Here is a 23,684-nt window from a genome sequence, read left to right as displayed (position 1 = left end):
CACGTGAGGTTGCTTCTGGCGGCTTGAAGCCGCGAGTCACCCGCGAGACCCAGCCGCGACACTCTGTTTTCTTGCACACTCTTGAGCAAACTTCACTCTATCTCACTCACTACCCTTACATCAAATCCACCTAAATACAGGGTTACTAAATGCTGAATTACAAGCAAATTTGGCACGGAATAAAGCCAATAAGATGGTTGAATAAATTCAACCTTACAGATAAAGAGTAATAGCTGAGCTAAAAACCTATCTCAAAATCACAATCAAATTCGAATAATCCAGAGGGAAAACCATAACAACAAGTAGAAAAGAGTTCAAGACAGAAAAACCATACCTGTTACTCGATGATTTTGAGCTGAAAAGAGGCAAACAATAGAGATCGAAAATGGAGGCACGGTGTGAATGGGTAAGAGCAGATGAGAAAGACAATGAACAGTCACAAAAAGATCGAGGGAAAAACAAAAATTTTAAAAACTACCCCTGTATTTCCAAAACACGCGATTTTCGCGACTGAAACAAGTCGCCAAAAAGTCGCCAGATCAAGCTGCCAAAACACTCAAGGACAAAAATTTGAAAAAATTTTCTAAGTGTTTTTCGCAACTGGAAGGTCTACCCGTGAGTGATTCGCGAGCTGAGCCGCGAAAATCTCTGAGTAAACCGCGCGACTGGACCTTCCACTCGTGAACAAGTCACCAAAAATGACCCGCGAAGACGCGACTGAGGTACGCGACTTGACATACCCGCGACTGAGCCGCCAAAACAGGGCAAAACTGGATTTTTGAAATTATCAGATTTTTCAAACAAAATACTTTCCAAAAACACCTAAAACACTCAAAAATCTTTTTGTGCTTGAATTAACAAAGATTGAGCATGTGAAACACATTTCATCAAGTACAATCACACAAATGAATATGGCATTTATTGAACATAAACTTGTGTGTTGTGTGTGGATATCAACAATGAGATAGTCCTTCGTCTATTGTGAAGCTTCAATGATCAATTCAACCAAGGCATACACAATTAGCACTAGATCATGTGACCCATCTCAATTATAGAAATATGTATATATGACCTCCCACACAACTTGATAACATAACTTGGAGCATAACATTTGACTCCACTTTCAATCTTAACATTTGATCTTTTTGATCTTTTGAGGCAATCATCTCTCATTGTGAGAGTGATATATGACATTTCACTTTAAAGAACAAGCCTTTGGCTTTTTGAATAAACATTCACTTTAATATAAGGTCGCTTACCCTTTTTCCTAGTCAAATACTAGAATGTGCAACAGGCTTTTGCAGCTCAATATCTCTTTTCATTTGGAGATTTACATTTGGTGAGCTCTTTTTAGCAAAACAAAAATAACGAGTGGGGAGATATATAGACACAAGTCTATGCATGTCTCAAGATCAACAAAACCATTCACTAATCATTCATGACAAGTTTGAAGATCTATTTACAACAATCACAAAGATTTCAAGATTTCTCCCACAGAGATATGAGTGCAAAGAAACAAGTAATGCTCGAAAATGCACAAAGCCATTAGCACAAAGGTATAAGGCAAAACAAGTTTTGAGACAAAAACTCAACAATGTCAATCAAGCTTTTTGATTTTCTAATTTTTATGTGATTTTTGGATTTTTGACACAAAAGAAGAAAATGATTGAACAAACATAGAAAGAAGCAGCAGTATTCACAAATGGACAAACAAACAATAAACATGTTGCACAAAGAGCTAACAAAGAAGTGTGTGCCCCAACACAAACAGACTTATCATATTATAAATATATGAAGCACACAATACACAAGAGAGTCAAGGAATTGTACCAACACCAATGGTCTTACGGAGTGATTCAAACCGTGGACCATCGAGAGGTTTGGTGAAGATGTCCGCCTTTTGATTGTCGGTGTGTATGAACTCAAGACACACAACTCTCTCCTCTACCAAATCCCGAATGAAATGGTAACGTATCTCTATGTGTTTAGATTTTGAATGCTGGATAGGATTCTTGGAAGGATTGATGGCACTGGTGCTGTCACAGAAGACACACATCGTTTCTTGAGGAATTCCATAGTCATGAAGTAATTTCTTCATCCAAAGAAGCTGTGTGCTGCAACTTCCAGCAGCGATGTATTCTGCTTCAGCGGTAGATAGAGACACGGAATTCTGCTTCTTGCTCATCCACGAGACAAGATTGTTGCCAAGGTAGAAACAGCCACTTGAAGTACTTTTCCGATCGTCTACACTGCCAGCCCAGTCAGCATCTGAATACCCAGCAAGACAAGAATTTGAGTCTTTTGAATACCACGGACCATAGTTTGTAGTGCCATTCACATATCGAATGATTCGTTTAGCAGCAGTGAGATGAGATTCCTTCGGATTAGCTTGGTACCTGACACAAACGCCAACATTGAAAGCAATGTCCGGTCTGCTGGCTGTAAGATAGAGCAAACTCCCTATGATGCTCCTATACAATGTAGGACTTACTTCGACTCCAGACGAATCAACAATCAGTTTAGTGGATGAGCTTATGGGAGTGGAGGCATGTTTTTTGGAGTCTAGTCCAAACTTCTTGACAATGTTTCTGGCATACTTCTCTTGAGATACAAATATACCCTCCTTCTGTTGTTTGACTTGAAGACCCAAGAAAAATGTGAGCTTCCCCACCATACTCATCTCAAACTCCTTCTTCATCTCCTCAGAAAATTCAGTAGCACGATCTTCAGTGGTTGCCCCAAACACTATGTCATCAACATAGACTTGTGCCACAAGGAGATAATCTTCATCATTTTTGACAAACAGAGTTCGATTGGCATACCCTCTCTTGAAACCTCTATCTAGAAGATAATGTGTAAGACGATCGTACCAGGCTCTAGGCGCTTGTTTTAAGCCATAAAGGGTTTTCTTCAATCTTAATACATGATCTGGAAAATGAGGATCCTCAAATCCTTTTGGTTGCTCAACAAATACTTCTTCATTTAGATATCCATTCAGAAATGCGCACTTTACATCCATTTGATAAAGTTTGAAATTCAAAGTGCACGCAATGGACATGAGGATTCGAATGGATTCGAGTCTTGCCACCGGAGCGAAAGATTCATCAAAATCTACTCCTTCTACTTAAGTGTATCCTTGAGCTACTAACCGAGATTTGTTTCGAATTATCTCTCCATCTTCATCAGTTTTGTTTTTAAAAATCCATTTTGTGCCTATAACATGAACGTTCTCAGGCCTTGGAGCAAGTTCCCACACATCATTCCTCACAAACTGATTCAGCTCTTCATGCATTGACTCAACCCAATTCTCATCTTGAAGAGCCTCTTCAACCCTTTTTGGTTCAAACTGTGCAAGATAGCAGTGATATGTTACATGATTGGCTAGCAGAATGTTTCCTTTCCTGAGGCGAAGACCGTCATCAAGAGATCCTATGATGTTACTTTCCGGATGATTCTTGATAACTCTTGAAGATGGCCTTTTTGAAGTGGAAACTTCATCACTTCGAGAGATAGGAGGATGAACTTCCGGAGGAGTAAGAGGACTTGATGTTCTAGACATCGATCTCGTTTCCATTCTTGGGTTGATGGGAGTCGATTCTACTTCTGGTATAGGTTCTTCACCTTCTATATCCAAAGCTTCTACCTCAACATCGGGCTCTTTGGTGCTCGGCCCTTCTACATCATCAATCATTTCCACTTTAGGTAAGGCATCATCAATCTTGACATTTATGGACTCCATCACAGTCTTTGTTCTCTTGTTAAACACTCTATACGCTCGACTTGTAGTAGAGTACCCAAGAAAGATACCCTCATCACTTCTCGCATCAAACTTCCCAAGAATCTCCCGATCATTTAGGATATAGCATTTACTTCCAAACACCCGGAAATACTTCACTTTAGGCTTCTTCCCATTCCATATCTCATAGGCAGTCTTCTTTGTACCAACTCGAAAGAAAATCCTATTGCCAATGTGACACGAGGTGTTGACAGCTTCTCCCCAAAATTTTTGAGGTATTTGCTTGTTAAGTAACATGACTCTTGCCATCTCCTGAATCACACGATTTTTTCTCTCTACCACTCCATTTTGTTGTGGAGTTTTGGGAGCTGAAAATTCTCTTTTAATTCCATTCTTCTCACAGAAGGACTCGAATCTTGCATTCTCAAATTCCCTCCCATGATCACTTCTAATTTTGGCAATCGAAATCCCTTTTTCGTTTTGTAGTTTCTTGCACAGAATCTCCAACCTCTCACATGCTTCTGATTTTTCTCTAAGGAATTCAACCCAAGTGTATCTTGAGTAGTCGTCCACAATGACCATGATGTATCTCTTCCCCCCTAGGCTTTCAGTTCTGGTAGGCCCCATTAGATCAACATGAAGTAACTCCAAGCACCGAGAAGTGGCAATCACATTCACCTTGTGATGACTTGCCTTAGTTTGCTTCCCCATTTGACACGCACCACAAACGGTCTTCTTCACTTTTCCAAACTTAGGAAGTCCTTCGACTGCTTCAAGTTTGGAGACTTTTGCTACTTGTTTGAAGTTGGCATGCCCAAATCTGTGATGCCACATTCCAACATATCCACACGAGCACTTCTACACGATATGGGTGCCGTGGGAACTATTCCATAACAGTTATCTGTAGTCCGATTTCCTTCCAAAACCTGAATCCCCTCTTCATTGATGATCAAGCATCCCTTCTTAGAGAATTGTACTAGGAAATCATCATCACAAATTTGAGTGATGCTCAGCAAATTCGCCTTCAGCCTTTTTATGTACAGCACATCTTTCAACAGCGGCAAACCATGTATCTCAATGGTTCCTTTGCCTAGGACTTGAGCATGACTTCCATCACCAAAGGTCACATAGTCACCAACCTTATTTTTGAGTGTCTTAAACAGTGACTTATCCCCTATCATATGGCGAGAACACCCACTGTCAAGATACCACAAACATGCATTAAACACCTTCAATGAGGTATGCACAAATAGGTTCACATGTGACAAACATTCTTGACCTTCAACCACAAACTCATCATCAGTTTTCATGCTTCTTTCAGATTGATTTTTCATTTTCAGATTCTCAATCATCTCACACAACATTCTATTCTTTCTTTTATATTTCTTAATCAATGATTTAGATTCAGATATGCTACTGTGTAAGACATGATTCTGATTTTCAAGATATTCCAGCATATGAACAAATACTCTAGCATGTTTCTTAGTTTTTAACAGCTCTACGAGATCATTAATAAAACACCTTTCAGACATATGCATAGAGTCATTTTCACAAACACTTAAGCTACAATTCAGCATGGTATTTTCCATAATAACAACCACAACAGAGGGGTCTAGGATCACACTTAGGTAATAAAACCACAACAAGTGTACCTGCTCTGATACCAATTGAAAGTTCAAAAACGTGTATAAACACCTTTGAACGTTTAGACCCCCAAATTACAACTTAACCAATTCAAGCAATATGTCAAACAACTAGTGTGCGGAAACTTAACATATGCTATAATATGAAATTGGTTAAAAACTATCTAAGCCAACACAAAATAAAATCCACAGTAGATAATAAAAAGGCAAAGATAGAGAGGAAGGAAGATGCAAACACAAAGACAACACGCGATGTGTTATCGAAGAGGAAACCGAAGCCCTCAGCGTAAAACCTCTCCGCCGCCCTCCAAGCGGTAAACAATCCACTAGAAAATACAGTTGGGATACAGGGACAACAATAGACCCTCCAAACCTAATCTACCCAGTGCACCTAAGCCCTCCAAGCTTCTTGCTCCAACGAGGTTGCGCCGAACCTTTTTCTTTTCTAGCTTCCCGGATTTCGCTATTAGACCGTAGCATCAACCAATGAAGATTGGTTCCTTCCTAACTGCTTCCCAGAAATCCAAACAACTGTCTCACAGTGATGATGATAGTGAGAACCAGGTTTGGTATAATGCCTCTCAAGGATTTGACAATGGAGAGGAAGAGAGTTGAGAAATTTGAAAAGACTCTAAGGTATAGATTGTGGGTGAATCAATCTTGTTTTTCTTTAGGGTTTCTCTCTCAAAATTCTCTCTGGAAACTCTCTTTCAATCGTGGGTAAAAGGGGTATTTATACTGGAGTGAGAGAGAAATGTGAAACGTCAGGTTTTACAAAACAGGGGTGGCTCGCGGCTTGACCTCGCAGCTTGACTAAGTCGCGAGATCCAGTCGCGAGATAACCGTATGGCCAGTTGTCCTGTTTTGTCCTGTAGTGCTCCAGCTTGCATGACTGTTCATCTTCCAACATGCTTGGCACGTGTGCTACGTCTGGTGGCTTGCAGCCGTGAGTCACCCGCGAGTCCCAGCCGCGAGTCTCTGTTTTCTTGCACACTCTTGAGCAATCTTCACTCTATCTCACTCACTACCCTTACATCAAACCCACCTAAATACAGGGTTACTAAATGTTGAATTACAAGCAAATTTGGCACGGAATAAAGCCAATTAGATGGTTGAATAAATTCAACCTTACACAGGTGATCAATCTAGAGATCAGAATGGTGATCCCGGAATGATGAACGTGATGAAGATGATTGGTGCATTCACCAATTGCTTGGAAAGCTTCTCATGAAGGTTTGAAAGCCCTAACTCCCGTACCCAATCCTATAAGGAAATCACCCCAAACGCAAGTGACGTGTGGGTGAAAAAGGGTACTCATGCATAAGCATTACAACATGTCCATGCATTAATACTTCCTATGCTTTGTGACAATGTTTGTTTGTTTTGCTTGCTGTTTTTGCTGTTGGTTGTCTGCTTGTCTACTTGTGCATATTTTTAATTTTGTCTTATCAATCTTTTTGTTTCTTATGTCAAAAATCCAAAAATCACATAAAAATTAGAAAATCAAAAAGCTTGATTGACTTTGTTGAGTTTTTGTCTCAAAACTTGTTTTGCCTTGTACCTTTGTGCAAATGGCTTTGTGCATTTTCGAGCATTGCTTGCTTTCATGCACTTATATCACTGTGGGAAAAATCTTGAAATCTATGTGATTGTTGTAAATAGATCTTCAAACTTGTCATGAATGATTAGTGAATGGTTATGTTGATCTTGAGACATGCATAGACTTATGTCTATATATCTTCCCACTATTTATTTATGTTTTTGCTAAAAAGAGCTCACCAAATGTAAATCTCCAAATGAAAAAAGATATTGAGCTGCAAAAGCCTGTCGCACATTCTAGTATTCGACTAGGAAAAAGGGTAAGCGACTTTATATTAAAGAAAATGTTTATTCAAAAGGCCAAAGGCTTGTTCATTAAAGAGAAATATCAAATATCACTCTCACAATGAGAGGTGATTACCTCAAAAGATCAAAAAGATCAAATGTTATGATTAAAAGTGGAGTCAAATGTAAAGCTCCAAGTTAAGTTGTCAAGTTTTGTGGGAGGTCATATATACATATTTCTATAGTTGAGATGGGTCACATGATCTAGTGCTAATTGTGTATGTCTTGGTTGAATTGATCATTGAAGCTTCACATTAGACTAAGGACTATCTCATTGTTGATATTTACACACAACACACAAGTTTATGTTCAATAAATGCCATATTCATTTGTGTGATTGTACTTGATGAAATGTGTTTTCACATGCTCAATCTTTGTTAATTCAAGCACAAAAAGATTTTTGAGTGTTTTAGGTGTTTTTGGAAAGTATTTTGTTTGAAAAATCTAAAAATTTCAAAAATCTTGTTTTGCCCTGTTTTGGTGGCTAAGTCGCGGGTATGTCAAGTCGCGAGCCTCAGTCGCGTCTTCGCGGGTCATTTTTGGCGACTTGTTCGCGAGTGGAAGGTCCAGTCGCGAGGGCTACTCAGAGATTTTCGCGGCTCAGCTTGCGACTCACTCGCAGGTAGACCTTCCAGTCGCGAAAAACACTTAGAAGAATTTTTCAAATTTTTGTTCTTGGGTGTCTTGGCGGCTTGAACTGGCGACTGTGTGGCGACTTAATCAAGTTGCGAAAAACGCGTGTTTGGCAGAAATAGGAGTAGTTTTTAAATCTTTTTCAGTTTTCCCTCGAACATTTGTGACTGTTCATCTTCTCTCTAAACTATCTCTTTCCCAAACACTCCGTGAATCCATTTTCAAATCTCATTGGTGCTTCATTTCCTGTCCAAATCATCAAGAAAAGGTATGGGTTTTGATTTCTCAATCTCATTTTACCTATTTCGTGGATATTTCTTTTACCGTTTGGATTGATATTGTGTTCGAAACATTTCTCTCTTTGTGTGATGGGTATGGCTTGTTATGTTTGCTATTGTTCTCATCTATTTTCATGTTGAGTGATCACAATGTGTTTTTCATTGTTCTGATATTTGCCTGGTGTTGAGTCTGAAAATCTTTTCTTAAATGAGTTTGGTGTTTATTTGAGTTGCTCATTTCACTTGCTTGAGTATTGATGTTGGATTTCGGTATTGGTTACTGAGTTTTTATGATAACATAATGTGTGTCTCTCAACCATGTGCTCTAGTTTGGATGATTTGTTACTTCATGTTGAAATATTTTCCCATGTTCATATTTCTTGTGGAGTGTTTTATAATATCTGCTCTAAATGTTCGAATACTGTATCTGTTTGCATATCATGGTCATGATAACCTGTCTCATTGACAGTTTTGTTAGTTGTTTTGTCTATCTATGCCTTTGTGCACTATCACCATTTTGCTGCACCTGTCTTTTTGTGCTCTTTTGTATTGTTGGAAGTTTGGTTGGGTCTGCACTATCTTCAGTTTGTATTTATGTATTGAAATTTTTTTTGCACTGAATCTTGTTGACATTTATCTTGTATGCTACTGTTGTTTGGTTCTTTGTTGTGGGCCTGTTCTCTTGCAGATGTCTCGTCGATCTTCCAGGGGTAAAGACATTGTTGCTGACGAACCAGCAACACCAGTTGCTAAAAGGACTCGACTATCATCTCAGGCATCTCAAGACCCCAATGAGGATAGGTTCAGACTTCCACTTAACTCACACGTCTACTCAAACATTTTTGACAAGTCAACTACTATAGTGGAACGGGTGGTAGAGTTTAACACCTTAGGGCGAATCTTTGAGAAACGAGATTGGGCAAACTTGTTCGGGAACTTTGATGATCCAATGGATGAGCTGGTCAAAGGATGCTTCTCCAATGCAACTGATCTTGGAGTTCAACTCATTTTCTGGGTCAGAGGAACAGAGTTTAGCGTTTCCCCAAACTCCATCGCAGATCTTCTCGGCATCACCAGACCTCAGAATGTGAATCTAACTCCTTACGATGAACGAACTCCAGAAGTTGGAGAAATTCTACAAATCCTAGGATCCGATCATGAAGTATCCAGTGCAAGAACATCCATCAACACCGCAAAGTTTGCACCAGAGCTGACCACACTGAAGTTGATCATGTTCACCAATCTCTACCCACTGTCCAACACTACATTCATCAATCTTGGGAGAGCTCTATTCCTTTGTGACCTTATTACAGGAGCCCCCCTTGATATATGTGCTCACATCTACTACACCTTGAGGAAGACCACGTGTCGAACTGCAGCTCGAGGAATTATTCCATTTTGCAGTCTCATCATGAAGCTCATTCTTCGTGAAGGCATTATTCCTCCTGCAGATGGAAAAATGTTGACTCGCCAATGTCCTATTTCCTTGTTCACTCTTCAAGCTAGCAGAAGTCACTCCTCTAAATCACCAAGGAGTGCTCACATCTCTCCGGTTACTCCCTCTGCCCCTGAATCAGAGACACCTGCACATACCACATCTACTTCACGTGCTGTTCCTGAAGCTTCACCGGCTAGTATTCCGCAAGCACAGACTGCTCCTCATACTAATAGAGTCGGCAGTGTACTTGAGCATATTCAGAAACGCATTGATGAGCTTGTGGCACTTCTCTACTCCACAAACAACCATGTCCAAATGCGTCTCGAGACTATGGAGAATCAGCTAGATGCTATTCAACAAAAGTTGGACGAGAGCCTTTAGCAATTCGTGCCAAAAAGGGGGAGAGCATTCAGTAAGGGGAAGAAAGTTTCAAAGGGAAGTGTGCATAGTGATAGGGGGAGTACACACATACTTTTGTCATACTTTTGTTTTTTTTTAGTCTTATCCTCTAAACTTATAGGTTTAGGTTTATATTTGTTGGACTATTTAATGTTTATATGGGTTTGATACACTGTGTTTTTGGTGTATAGTTGTTTCTAACTCTTAACCTATACTCTTGGTTTAAACTTTAATATATTTTGATGATGTTATTCAGGAAGTTTTGTGTTTGTACCCAAATGTTTTTGTAAGCTTTTAGGGTTAATGTTTTATGCATAGTTTGTAGGCTTTATGGTATGTACCTTGCTTATTGCAGCCTTTATGCTATGTTGAATTCAGTACTTTAATGATAAATGTCTTGCATTTTGTCTTATGTACTGTCACTCTTGTGCCCTTGTAGGATTGTTCCTAGATGCATATACCTTGTGTATTATGCATTGGTTGAATGTTGAGCATACAAGTATCTTGCCTTGTGCTTGTTAACTTGTATGTCCTTGTGTCCATTCCAAGTGTGAATGAGCACTGTGATCACCACCTTGTGGTGTTCACTTGGTTGATCAAGCCATGGTTTGTTTCTTTACTCCATCTTTGCTTGATCACATATTGCCTGTTTCATATGCATTTATAATTTTCTGCTTACAATGATCATGGTGTATTGTTGTGTTTCAGGAGTATTATGTCCATATGATTCAAGTGCTTCACAGCTTCTAGAGTTAGGTGTGAGTGAGTTTTGTTCAACTGTTCCCAACTCACATGTTAAGTCTAGAGTCTGTTTTAGGGTTTTGTCACGGAATAGCCAAAGGGGGAGATTGTAAGGTTGAATTTATTCAACCATCTAATTGGCTTTATTCCGTGCCAAATTTGCTTGTAATTCAGCATTTAGTAACCCTGTATTTAGGTGGGTTTGATGTAAGGGTAGTGAGTGAGATAGAGTGAAGATTGCTTAAGAGTGTGCAAGAAAACAGAGACTCGCGGCTGGGACTCGCGGGTGACTCGCGGCTGCAAGCCGCCAGACGCAGCACACGTGCCAAGCATGCTGGAAGATGAACAGTCATGCTAGCTGGAGTACTACAGGACAAAACAGGACAACTGGCCATACAGTTATCTCGCGACTGGATCTCGCGACTTAGTCAAGCCGCGAGATCAAGCTGCGAGCCACCCCTGTTTTGTAAAACCTGACGTTTCACATTCCTCTCCCACTCCAGTATAAATATCCCTTTTATCCACGATTGTAAGAGAGCTTCCAGAGAGAATTTTGAGAGAGAAACCCTAAAGAAAAACCAGATTGATTCACCCACAATCTATACATTAAAGTTTCTTCAAATTCCTCAACTCTCTTCCTCTCCATTGTCAAATCATTGAGAGGCATTATACCAAACCTAATTCTCACCATTATCATTACTGTGAGAGAGCTGTTTGGATTTCTGGGAAGCAGTTAGGAAGGAACCGATCTTCATTGGTTGATGCTACGGTCTAGTAGCGGAATCCGGGAAGCTAGAAAAGAAAAAGGTTCGGCGCAACCTCGTTGGAGCAAGAAGCTTGGAGGGCTTAGGTGCACTGGGTAGATTAGGCTTGGAGGGTCTATTGCTGTCCATGTATCCCAACTATATTTTCTAGTGGATTGTTTACCGCTTGGAGGGCGGTGGAGAGGTTTTACGCCGACGGCTTTGGTTTCTTCTTCGATGACACATCACGTGTTGTCTTTGTGTTTGCATCTTCCTTCCTCTCTATCTTTGCCTTTTTATTATCTGCTGTGGATTATATTTTGTTTTGGCTTAGATAGTTTTTACCAATTCCATATTATAGCATATGTTAAGTTTCCGCACACTAGTTGTTTGACATATTGCTTGAATTGGTTAAGTTGTAATTTTGGGGTCTAAACGTTCAAAGGTGTTTATACACATTTTTGAACTTTCAAGATTTGATTGAGAGCTTGTTGATCATTCAGTTGCTGCACTAAGGAGTTTAAAGAAACACAAGCGGGTGTGCTTGTACTTGCTAGGGAATCCAAGAAAGGAGTCTGTGGTCTCGAAGCTTGCATGTGGTCGTGTCAGTAAGTTTCTACTGGTGGGTAACAATAGGATGTTAGTGGTCTAAGTCCTATTGTAAAACTTTGATTATTTCATAGTGGATTCAGGTTTACCTTGAGGATAGCTAGATTAAATTCTTCCCAGGTTTTTATCGGTGTGGTTTCTTGGGACATCATATCATTGTGTTATTTATATTTTCGCTGCTATGCATGATATGATTGTTTGATTGTGATAACCTAGATCTGAAATTTGAACTAAGTAATAACTTAGCTAATTAACTAGGTTAATCCAATTGTGTTTTAAGGGGTCTAAAAACTAACAGTACATATAATTATCCTAGTGTAAGTTATAACATATACCTTATTAGGTTTTTTTGTAGTAAACAACTATGAGTAGTAAAGTTGTAATCACGAAAAGGCTTTCAGCTGTGAACCTATGTTGTCAAGCTAAAGTGTGAACCATGATAATTCCTTTCATGCTTTTGATATCTTTCATTCTACATGTATTTTTTTTTTTTTTGGTTTCATATTTATAATTTAACATATATAATGAAAGATATTAATTATTAAAAGATGAAAAATAAAAAGGCTTACAACACAATCCATTTTGAAACATTACCTTGTTTGGGCATGAAAGATAGCTCTCTCCCCAACCACCATTCTCTTTTTGTGTTCTGAGTAGAAAGTCAACTGCTTTGCACACAGTAGGACAATTGTGGCAAGTCTTATCAACTGCAGCCAATGAGCCAATCCACCTAGTGCAAACCATGTACCATAGATAAAACAAATTCTCCAACTTCCATACCTGTGGCAAAGATTCATCATGTAATTAATTTGTAATAATTCGAACATATCTAGTGAATTAGTAGACGAACATACCATGAACCATCAGGCAGTTGTGTGTTTTCAATGTAGCTAATACCATTCGAATGGAACTATCAATCTCTTCCATCCTATGCCCTGCGTGCAACTTCTTAAACAAAACTAGAGCTTGGACTGTTGACGCAGTTTACTCAACATACTCATGCTCAACAACAATTTCCTCCAAGAATTCTATGGTATTAAGTAACTGAGAGAGAAAAAAGAAAAGCAGAGAGAGTAAAACTTCCACAAATCTATATTACTACAAAAAACCTAGGCTTATTGCCAAAATTTCTAGGTTAGCTATGGATCCATAATAGACTAGTCAAGATTGCCACATATATTCTCTTCTGCCATTCTATTCTTCATACTTTCTAGTATTTTTTTAATTGACATGTTGAGTTTTACTACTTCTATTTGTTAGTTTAGTGTTGGAAAATCCATGACAATACGATGACTATTTCAATAGTCTCTGAAATCTCGACTTCATCTTGATTGATAAACATATGCCTGTTGATTGATTTCAATTGGATGAGAATTCGATTAGGAATTTTGATTCTCTTGAAGACCTATTAAGTTGTACCATTTAATTCTAAATAGTAAAAACTTTATTGGGGTAGGTGATACCCTTGGTGTGTGTGTGTTTTATTTTATTTTATTGTTTCATTTGGATTTGTCCATAGGTTTTTCATTAACCAAAATTCCATTAATTATCATCATTGGTTAATCTAATAAGTTGGGTTAAGTTTGTTACAAATATGCTACCCTTTTTGTTCTTTCGACTTCAATCAATCTACTTTTTCTCATTGGTCCATTAATCACTTTCTTTTGAATATTACCAAACCACGTTAAGTGACTCTCTCTCACATTCTTCACCAATAGGCCCACTCTACTGATGAAAAGCTATTAAGTGTCAATTTATTGACATAGATAATTTAAAAGTATTTCCAAAAGAATATTTAACATGATTTTAATACGTTAAGGTACTGAAATCTAACCAATCCTCGGCTCTTGCTGGCTCCCAGGCTGGCAAACCACTATTTTTACTCTGCATGACATGAACATAGTGAAATACTAAGGAAGGAAAAAAGCCACCCAAAAAATAATAATAATAATAATAAAAACAAAATAAAACGAAAGACAAATGTTATACAAAGTTCCTTCTGAGTGAGTTTCACAATGCTATGAGTGTAAATTATTTTTTATAACAGAAGCAAATAGTGAAAGCTAAAGACATTTTTGGATAAGAAGCTTTAAGAAAAACAAATCCCTCAAGATTTGGATATGTAATTTCTTGTTGTTGACACTTTTTGGGTCAAGAATAACTAAACGCAACCTAATTAAATTACCTATTCGTGCCTATACATGCAAAATAAGTATTCATAAAAATACAATGCTAGGGAAAGTTAATCCTCACGGACCTCACCTGTAAGGAAAGTAGAATATTTACAGAATCAAACAACCTCTCAAGTTCCATTTTTTCACCAACAACCTCTGATGGCATTGTTGAGAAAAGCAAGCAGCACTGTGAAGCAAATAAAAATTTGATGACAAAAAAAGTGATTATGGACAAAGAGTAACAATAGATTTCAATCAAGCACTAAATGGAGCTAGTTATCTTCAAACTGTGTGCGGTGCAATCAGAAACTTGTAATCCATGATCTTGATCAGAAAAAGTCCAAGAACCTTTTGAAATGTGATGATACATTCTTTTAAAGTCTCCAGAAGGATTGTCCCTGACCTGTACAATGTTTAAGGGGGATATGATAACTCTGAATCAATATTGGATAATGACATTTTTAAGAATCTAAAATCAAACCTGAGATTTTTTTACGAAGTCATGCCCTCTTGCCAATACCGGTCCAATTTCATTAATGAGATCACTGGCAAGAAGAGCTTGAATAGTGAAGCTAGTATCCCACAATTGACTACCAAAACTCTGCATACAGATGGCGTAAATCATAGTCAGCAATTCCTTTATTTCTTGCAATGTCCTTCAACACGAGTCCAAATATATAAGTGTATACTGGTTACATAACTAGCTCTATAAAGTTTTTTTTTTTTAAGTAATATCATCATCAATAGTTCAATATAAACTCAAATTTTTGTTTTTCAGCAATCCATATGAATTCTTTCACCCTAGCGAGATGTTTCTTGAAATAATCCCCATTCAAATCTTCAACCCAACAAGCAAGCATACATATCACCTGTTAAGTGCAATGGGCATTAGGAGTAATTTTGTATTGACTAAATTAGCCATGTCTACTGCTTTTCTTGAATATGGAATCACATTACCTTTTCCATAACTCCAATGGTAATGTATCGACTGATCTCGTCTTCATAATGAATGTGTTTCATTGTTACTTGAAGAGCTTTCTCTCTGACTAACTTATTGAAGGGCCAACGAATAAGAAGAGACTCAGCCAATATGTATAGACTATCCCATAGCATATCTTGTATCCAAGGATGGGGATGGTAGAGATCCTCCTGTAGTTATAGTTTTGAAAAATCAATGCATATGAAGAAAATTTGAAAATCCTATATGCCAATCCACAAGCAATCAGCACCATTGGATCACTAGCGCCTACTTTCGTTCCTACTCGTGGTCAATTTCAATTCAGACATGGTTTTATTCGCACAGATTGAATTCATGGATTTACCTCTGTTAGATTTATTAATCATGAGCAAAAAATTAAGCTAAACTCACCTTTGCACATAGATGATGCATTTTTCTCCAATCAATTTCATTGTAGGGTTGAGTGTAGAGTTCCTCCCTTAATTGAAGAATAAGAGGTATGATTGGCCCTACAAATCTTTTCCCATATAAGTATGAAAAAGCCATGTACACCAACCGATAGTATATCCACATTTTGGCTGCATTTTAGGCACCAAACAGTTGACAAGCTATAAGTACTATATATTTATTCAATGTAGTTAGTTTTATTGTATGAGAAAAGTAAAACCTCTATAGTGACAGAGGCATGCTAACCTTGTTTCAACCTTGCATTCATTTATTTCATAAGAGCCAAAATTCTGGAGGCATTGGGTTGCTTCCATGCCATTCAAACACGCCCAGTACTTGCAATGTGATTAGATTCTAACTTACAATGCCAATCATTTCTAGTATATAACTCTAATGTGATGTGAATCTTGGTAAAGAAATTGTCATACTGAAAGCCAGGACTTTCCCCAAGAAGGTATGTGTCTCACACTACCATGGTCAAGGATCCACTTTCGTGCTCTTGCACAAGCATTGTCCTTACCACCATCAAGTTCTTCCCCAAGAATACGCATACAAATGTAGCTGAGAGCTGTGCAGAACATGATGCTATGGCCTTCTATGTGAAGTCCCCATCCACCATCTTTGTTCTAAAATATGATAAATTTATAGCATAATTGATAGACATGAAGTTTGAACTAGAAAAAAGGAAAGAAAATAACAAATCTATATAATATCTAAAAGCTAAAGATTAGCATTTATTATTACTATGTTCCTTTGAATCACATTAATGTAGCATTTTGGTCAATTTCGGCCCATTCCTTCCACTTCGGTTAATTCGGTTCACTTTAGTCTATTTGGTCCATTTTGGTTTACTTCAATCCATTCTTTCCATTTGAGTTCATTTGGTCCATTTCAGTCTAACTCGGTCCAATTCAGTCTATTTCAGTTTACTTCGATCCATTTTAGTGCACTTTGGTCTATTCAATCCATTTTGGACTAATTGAACCTTAAATTAATTCTTTTTGTAGTTGACATTTTCAGTTTTGGGCCCAAATTTTTTTTTTCTCTTGATTTTTGGGATAAAATGTATGAAATTTTATTCTATTTTGGTCAAACTCTTTAGTTTTGGCCTAAAAATTACAAACAAAATAGGCATTAGAAATTAGATATATGGGCCCTAAAAAATCAATAAAAATGATAAATATTTAAAAGATTGCCTTAAAATTCTAGTTTCAATAATATATGCATTATACTTATATTTGAAAAAAAAAATGCTACAATTCTAAACTTATATAATAATTTAAAATTAATGTAACGTGTTACATGTGTTCCATAGAATTGATGTGTACATTTAAAAAAAAAAAATCTTGATATTGTTAAATTAGTCAACCGATTATGATATATTTTTTAAAAAGTCATTTTAATAACATCTTCTTCTTTTGTATAAAAAATATTATAATTTTGTAATTTAAATCCTTTTGTTAAATTACATTTTTCATATATATATATATATATATATATATATATTTATTTATTTTTGTTGAACACAAAATACATTATATGTTCCATTACATAAAACTTGTAAAAATATTAAATACTATTAAATAATACATGCATTATTTTAACCTACAAATTTTACATTATATTACATTTTCTCACGCATTGCATGTGTGGGGGCCAGTCGATCAACAGGCCCATTAAGGTCAGGATCGTTGGGCCTGTGACCCATCCGAGGATGCATATTCGTCTGAAGAGGCCAGGTCAGGTCATAAGGCAATTACCGAAGGGGGGGGTGGAAGTCAATATCACGAAAGCAGAGTTCCATATTCGTCCGAGGACACTACACTCCTCGGCAGTACGCATCCAAGGACGATCAGGACGTGGTCTTGTTACCACCGGACCTCGGAATTATGTCACCACTGAAGAAGGGATAACAGACCAAGGGTAAAAAAGAAGAGGCAAACAAATATCTATAACTACAGCTGCCTTCGCATTGATTACCTCTCAACCAACTCTCTGGTCGCATTAATGTGGAGATAATACCTGAACAGTAAGAAGGAAACCTTACAGCAGCCCATAGGAAGTTCCAGGAGGTGCTAGATAGGACAAAAAGAAATCCCCAGAACCCAACCTACACGTGTGTGGTGAGGATGGAACACAGAAGATGGTATATAAACTGAAAGAAGAACATGTAAGGGAGGATCGGGACATAAGAGAAAAGAAAAGAAAGCACAGACTGAAAGAGGAGAACAAAAGAAAAACAGAAGAACTGTATCGATTGCTAAAACAAAAACGATCGTTGCGCCAACTCTGAGCCTTCTATATACATAAGGGTGAATCTTTCCATTCCAAAAAAGTTAATCTAGTTCTTAACACCCACGCTCTACAAATCATATTATTTGGGTCTATTTACGTGCGAACCCAGTATCTTTTTGGGTCATTGCAAATCGTGTCCTTACAGCATGGATATGCGATTAGTTCATGTAAAACTTCAAAGAATATGTACCTGATGATTATACAAGTAACGAAGGATTTCTTTTTGATACTCAATGGGGAACACAACATTAAGATGTCCAGTAATGTAGAAACATATTACCTGCAATTTGTGTGTGGAAATTAAGCATTCAAATTAGTTTCACTGACAAGCATGTCATCATTATCCAATTATAGTATCTTCTATCTTAGAAGATATTTATTTTATTTTATACAATATAGAAATTTTATTATAACATAATTTAAGTGTATATATGTGTGAAATTCCCTCTTGGAGACTTGAACTCCGGCCTTTGCCTTCTCTTTAATTCCCTCCTCACAAGAATTTTGTATTTGTGGAGTGATCATCATATTAAGGGTGCATAGTGGTTTAGAAGATATTTCTAAATAATTTACAAATTAGAAGACATACTTCCATAAATACCCTTAGCAATAGCTGTTATTTTGTAAATGATTTATTTTTGTATCACAGAAAGCTCTACTAGATTGCAAGGCAGCAAAAAAACTGATAGCCCTCCTTAATGCAGTTGTGGCCTTTTCATATGTGATTTCCTCTCCATCCTCAATCTTTACCGGTGGGATTGTTTGTTTGAAGTTTTTTTCTCTCAAAAACTGCAATCATTTAAACAAATTAAAGAAAGGAGGATTTGTCAACAATTTCTATCTTAATGGGTTGCAATTCTCATTGGCGGGTTGTCTTTGTTTGTGTCGAGAATAGAGTATAATGCTATATAGTTAGGTGAATCCTAACCCAAAACTATAAAATTATCATTTCAAAGTCACTCAAATCTAACACGACCCATTTATAAAAGAAAGTTAATATGACATGACCAATTCAACTTGTCAAGTAACATGTTGCATTGGATTAACATATATACAACCCATTTAATGAATATGACCAAAACTATTAAAATATTTTGTATTTTGTATATGCATAACAATTATTAAAAAAAAAAAAAAAGAAATCCATACAAATTCTATTTTATAATTACATAGTTAAAGTACTAATACAATCGAAAGTTCTTATTTCTACCCATTGAAGTTCCACCCAAATTTTAAAATACACCATTTAAGAAGATATAATGAAATGAGAGTTTCCTTTGTCTTGAATAGAAAGATTAGGAACTTTACAGCTTCAATTAAGAAATTATCGATATAACATTTTAATTATTTTAATCACTTCAAATTAATAATGTATTAAAATGGCATGTATTTATATGGGTTAAATAGCTTCATATTATGTTGAATATTGCATCAAATTCGTAATTAGTTTTGGTTTGGATTTCCTTGATGTAAAAGGAAAGATCTTTTCTTGGAGTAGAAGACAAGAAATTTACTTGGTGCCAAAAATAATGATTCTCTTTGACATAGAAGGAAAAGTATTCCTTATTGCAGAAGTAATGAGCATTTTTTGTCCATTAAGGAATACGTTTGGAGCCTTATAAGTAGACATCATTGCAAAGAGTTTGGTGACTTTTGCCCAATGTTCCTCCCATATGGAGAGAGGTGAAAAGCTCTTAGATAAACATGAGTGAGTTTCTTTGAAAAGAAGTTTGGTAGATTTTTGAGTTTGAAAGATTACCTAGTTGTGTGTTGAGAGTTTTTTTTTTTTTTTTTTTTTTTAGTGTGAGAGAGTTATTGGGTGTATTGGGACTTTGAGTTTTTGAGTTTGATGAGATTTGTAAATGTTGTTTGTGTGAGTTGTGAGCGTTGATTAATGTCATTGTAATTCATACTGTTGAGAGTGGATATTTTAGTTGGGGTTGAACGTGGAAGTAAGCATGGAATTAGCCGAACTACTTTAATTAAATATCGTTGGCTTTTGTGAATGTTTTATTTTATTGTTCTTGTGAATACTCTTCTCTAACTCTAAATCACAATAATTGATATTAGAGTTTCCCTTGTTGCACAACATGTAAAAATGGGTCAACTTGTCTTGACATGAATAATGAACCAGGTCATTTTTGGTTTATTAAGGGTCAGGCATGTCAATACGAAAATTGACCAATATATTAATCTTGTCAAAGAAATTTTATTTATACTAAATACTAAATTGTACTTGCAAAAAAATAAATAAATAAACTTTTCATCATGGCAAATATTGCTACCCATAATAGTTACGAGTAGTGACAGAAAAATCACTACTACTTTTACCGTAGAGAAAACAATATTGGTGCAGATGGAGGAGGTAGAGAGGAGAGGTAGGAGGGTACCTGCATTCGCCAGAGAAGATCACTACTGACCTTGACTTGATGTCGATTCTTATAGAAATTTTGACGAGCCTCTTCAACGCTCGCTCTTCTGGTGTGCCAGCCTCAGGGTCAAACACCCATGCTTGTCTCCCGGTAAAGTTTTTTGTACTAAAGAGGTAAGGGTCATTGCTGCCCTCCCTATCTTCAGACTCCACATTCTTTTTTAGCTTCAATCAAACTGCACACAGCTACTAGTGAGCACAGTGATGATAACAATACCACTCTATTTTCTTCTTCCATGCATGTAACAATATATATATATATATATATATATTATTTTTTTGTGATGAACTGGAAGATTTTATTCACAAAACCAAAACAAGAAGCAGTACAAAAAGGACAGGTGCTGTTCCTCGAAAACGACTTGATCGATGCTTATTGTTTGGTGTCATACGGAACTCAATAATCAATTTGGATGCTAAAATCAAACACTCAGTGGGTGACTACGACATCAAGAACTACAACAATAATGACTTATCTCACTACAACGTGTGTCTATTTTTTATGAACTATGTTTTGAATACAGAAGCGCTTTCCTTTTCAGGGTCAGCTGTGCCTGTACAAAATAGAATAGAAAATGACATATAATTAATGACCTTCCCCACCTATATTAGTAGTGTTTTGTCCCTTAAAAAACAAATAGTTTTTTGTGTGCGTGTGTGTATTTTTTTTAAGGTTAAAACGGCAGAATTTTTTTTGTTAGCATAAGAGAAATATTATGTCTACAATTTTTTTCATAGTATTTTTATGAAAAAATCATAAGTGATATATTATTACATGTTGTTATTGGTGAACCAAAAAAGTAACTCCGGTTATAAATTCAAATTAGAATCAATAACATCTTACAACATATGATTTTTTGAAAAAATGTTGTGAAAATATTGTAGAGTTAACACTTATTTTAACATAATGTACAACTGTATCACATGCATGGACAGAGCCATGGTTGGACTGCACAGGCCCGCGGGGGGGGGGGGGGGGTGATGGAATGGCCCCCCAATTTTTTTTTTTTTTAAATAATATTATATAAATGGGTACTGATTTTAGCAATTTTATTTTAAAAAATTATACTTTTGTCCCCTTAAAAATATTATTAATTCTTTTAAGAGTATTATTATAGTCACAAATTTTTCTATAACATTTTTACAAACTAGTAAGGCAACAAATTCTTATTTGTTCACATTTGAGCCTATCACTTACATTATTAGTAATTTGTAAAAAAGTTTATAGTTCAAACACTTTCCTCATTTTAAAGACCATTAAAAATTTATAAGTCTAAAATCTAAAAAAGAAATAGACAAGCCCAAAAAAATTAGTACAACATCAAAAATTACCAATAGTAAAACTAAAAATAAATAAATAAATAAAAAATTAAGCCTAGTCAACCAAGTTTACCTAAATCAAACAATCTGATCCTTTAAAAAAAATTTAACAACTAGCAGTTAAGTGACTAAATAGCAACAATGTCGGAAGCCAAAATCACTACACACAACCAACAACGAAACCAACCCCCTAACTCTAAGTTTTGGCTTCATCCCTGATCACATGGTGCATGCTAACACATCAAACACTTTGCATAGTCAAGTTACCATGACTATATCTATTGTATCATTAAAATTGCAAATCTCCTTATGATCTAAAGCCTCACTTATCAACAATTAATTCATTGGTTTGATGATTAAAAACATGTAAAAGGTCGTTTTCAGTTTCTAATTTTTAAAAGCCAATGAAAACGCGTATTTAATTTAATGAATCTCTTTTATTCGTCTTGTCCTCTAGGCCTGTTTTGAGTGCTACAGCATTGAGAAGTGCAAGACCACAACATCTTGAGGTAGCCCTATATGTATATAATATAAATAGTCGTTTAGAAGTTCTTTTCCGAGTATATACATTAATATTAAACGAATATATCTTTGGCATAAAGGGTTATAATTATTTTGTACAACCCTAACTTTGATGTTAAAATTAGGAGTGCTGAAAGATTGGTCATAATCACTGGTAGCCGTGCAGTTCTATTGAAGCTAAAACAGAATGTAGAGGCTGAAGATAGGAGAGGGTAGAAATGACCCTTACCTCTTTAGCACAAATAACTTTGCTGGAAGACAAACATGGGTGTTTGACCCCGAAGCTGGTACCTCAGAAGAGCGAGCTGAGGTTGAAGTGGCTCGCCAAAATTTCCACAAGAATAGACGTCAAGTCAGGCCAGCAGTGATCTTCTATGGCGAATGCAGGTACGTACCCTTCTAGCTAGCCTCCTTGCTCTCCTCTCTCCAATCTATATTGATATGGTTTTTTTTTACCATCTTATTAACGGATTCTTTTAGAGCACTTTTTAATAAAAAATTAAAAAAAAAAATTAGACATCACTTTTATGAGAAATATAAAAAACCATGAAAACATTTTTATTTTTCCCCATAAAGAGTTTCTAAAAATATTTCATAAATCATTACACTTAGAGCATTCATTAACTTTTCCTAAAAAAATAATGGAAAATCAACTAATTAAGTGCAAAACACTCATCAAAAGTTTTGTCACCAAGATCCTCAGCACATAAGCCAAAGAAACATGGTAGCATCTAAAAAGAATATTTTATTTTTTTTAAATCTCGTAGATACGTTATCACTTCACACGAAAATATGTCCAACTCCAAGATTATTATTATTATTATTTTGAATCCAACTCCAAGATTATTAAATTAATCCTAACATAAATTTTGTTAACCATAACTAAATATTCCTCAAGTCCATTAGGACCTTTAATTCCATATAGATACTGTTCATTTTGAAAAATCAATCATAAATATTAAATTTAAAATAAAACCCAATTTAAGAGAAAACCCCCTATTGATTACACCTAAAAGTAATCGTAATCATTCGATCACATCATCAAATTAAAACTATGAACCTGCAACTGAATACTTAATTTCATATGTGAAAGTTTAAATAGTGTATAGAATACCCTTGAACGTTTAGACCCCCAAATACAAAATAACCAATTCAAGATTTATGACAAACAACTAGTGTGCGGAAAATGAACATAAGCTATAACCAGAATTGGAAATCAATCTAAGCCAATTATAAATCACATCCACAGCAGAAAATAAAAGGCAAAGATAAAGGGAAGGAAGATGCAAATACAAGGACAACACACGATGTGTTATCAAAGAGGAAACCGAAGCCCTCCGTGTAAAACCTCTCCGCTGCCCTCCAAGCGGTAAGTAATCCACTAGAAAATGTAATTGGGATACATGAACAGCAATAGACCCTCCAAGTCTAAC

At 36.3% G+C, this 23,684-nt stretch overlaps 1 pseudogene; it reads right to left on the bottom strand.

Moving 5' to 3' along the window:
- The window catches only part of LOC115989782, a 30,551-nt pseudogene extending 9,987 nt beyond the window's left edge, over positions 1–20,564 (bottom strand).
- Positions 20,565–23,684: the final 3,120 nt, after the last annotated feature.

This window comes from Quercus lobata, chromosome 5, assembly GCF_001633185.2.
Source record: "Quercus lobata isolate SW786 chromosome 5, ValleyOak3.0 Primary Assembly, whole genome shotgun sequence".
NCBI lineage: Eukaryota > Viridiplantae > Streptophyta > Magnoliopsida > Fagales > Fagaceae > Quercus > Quercus lobata.
The sequence above is the reverse complement of the archived record's forward strand: the minus strand, read 5'-3'. Positions and strand labels throughout refer to the sequence as shown.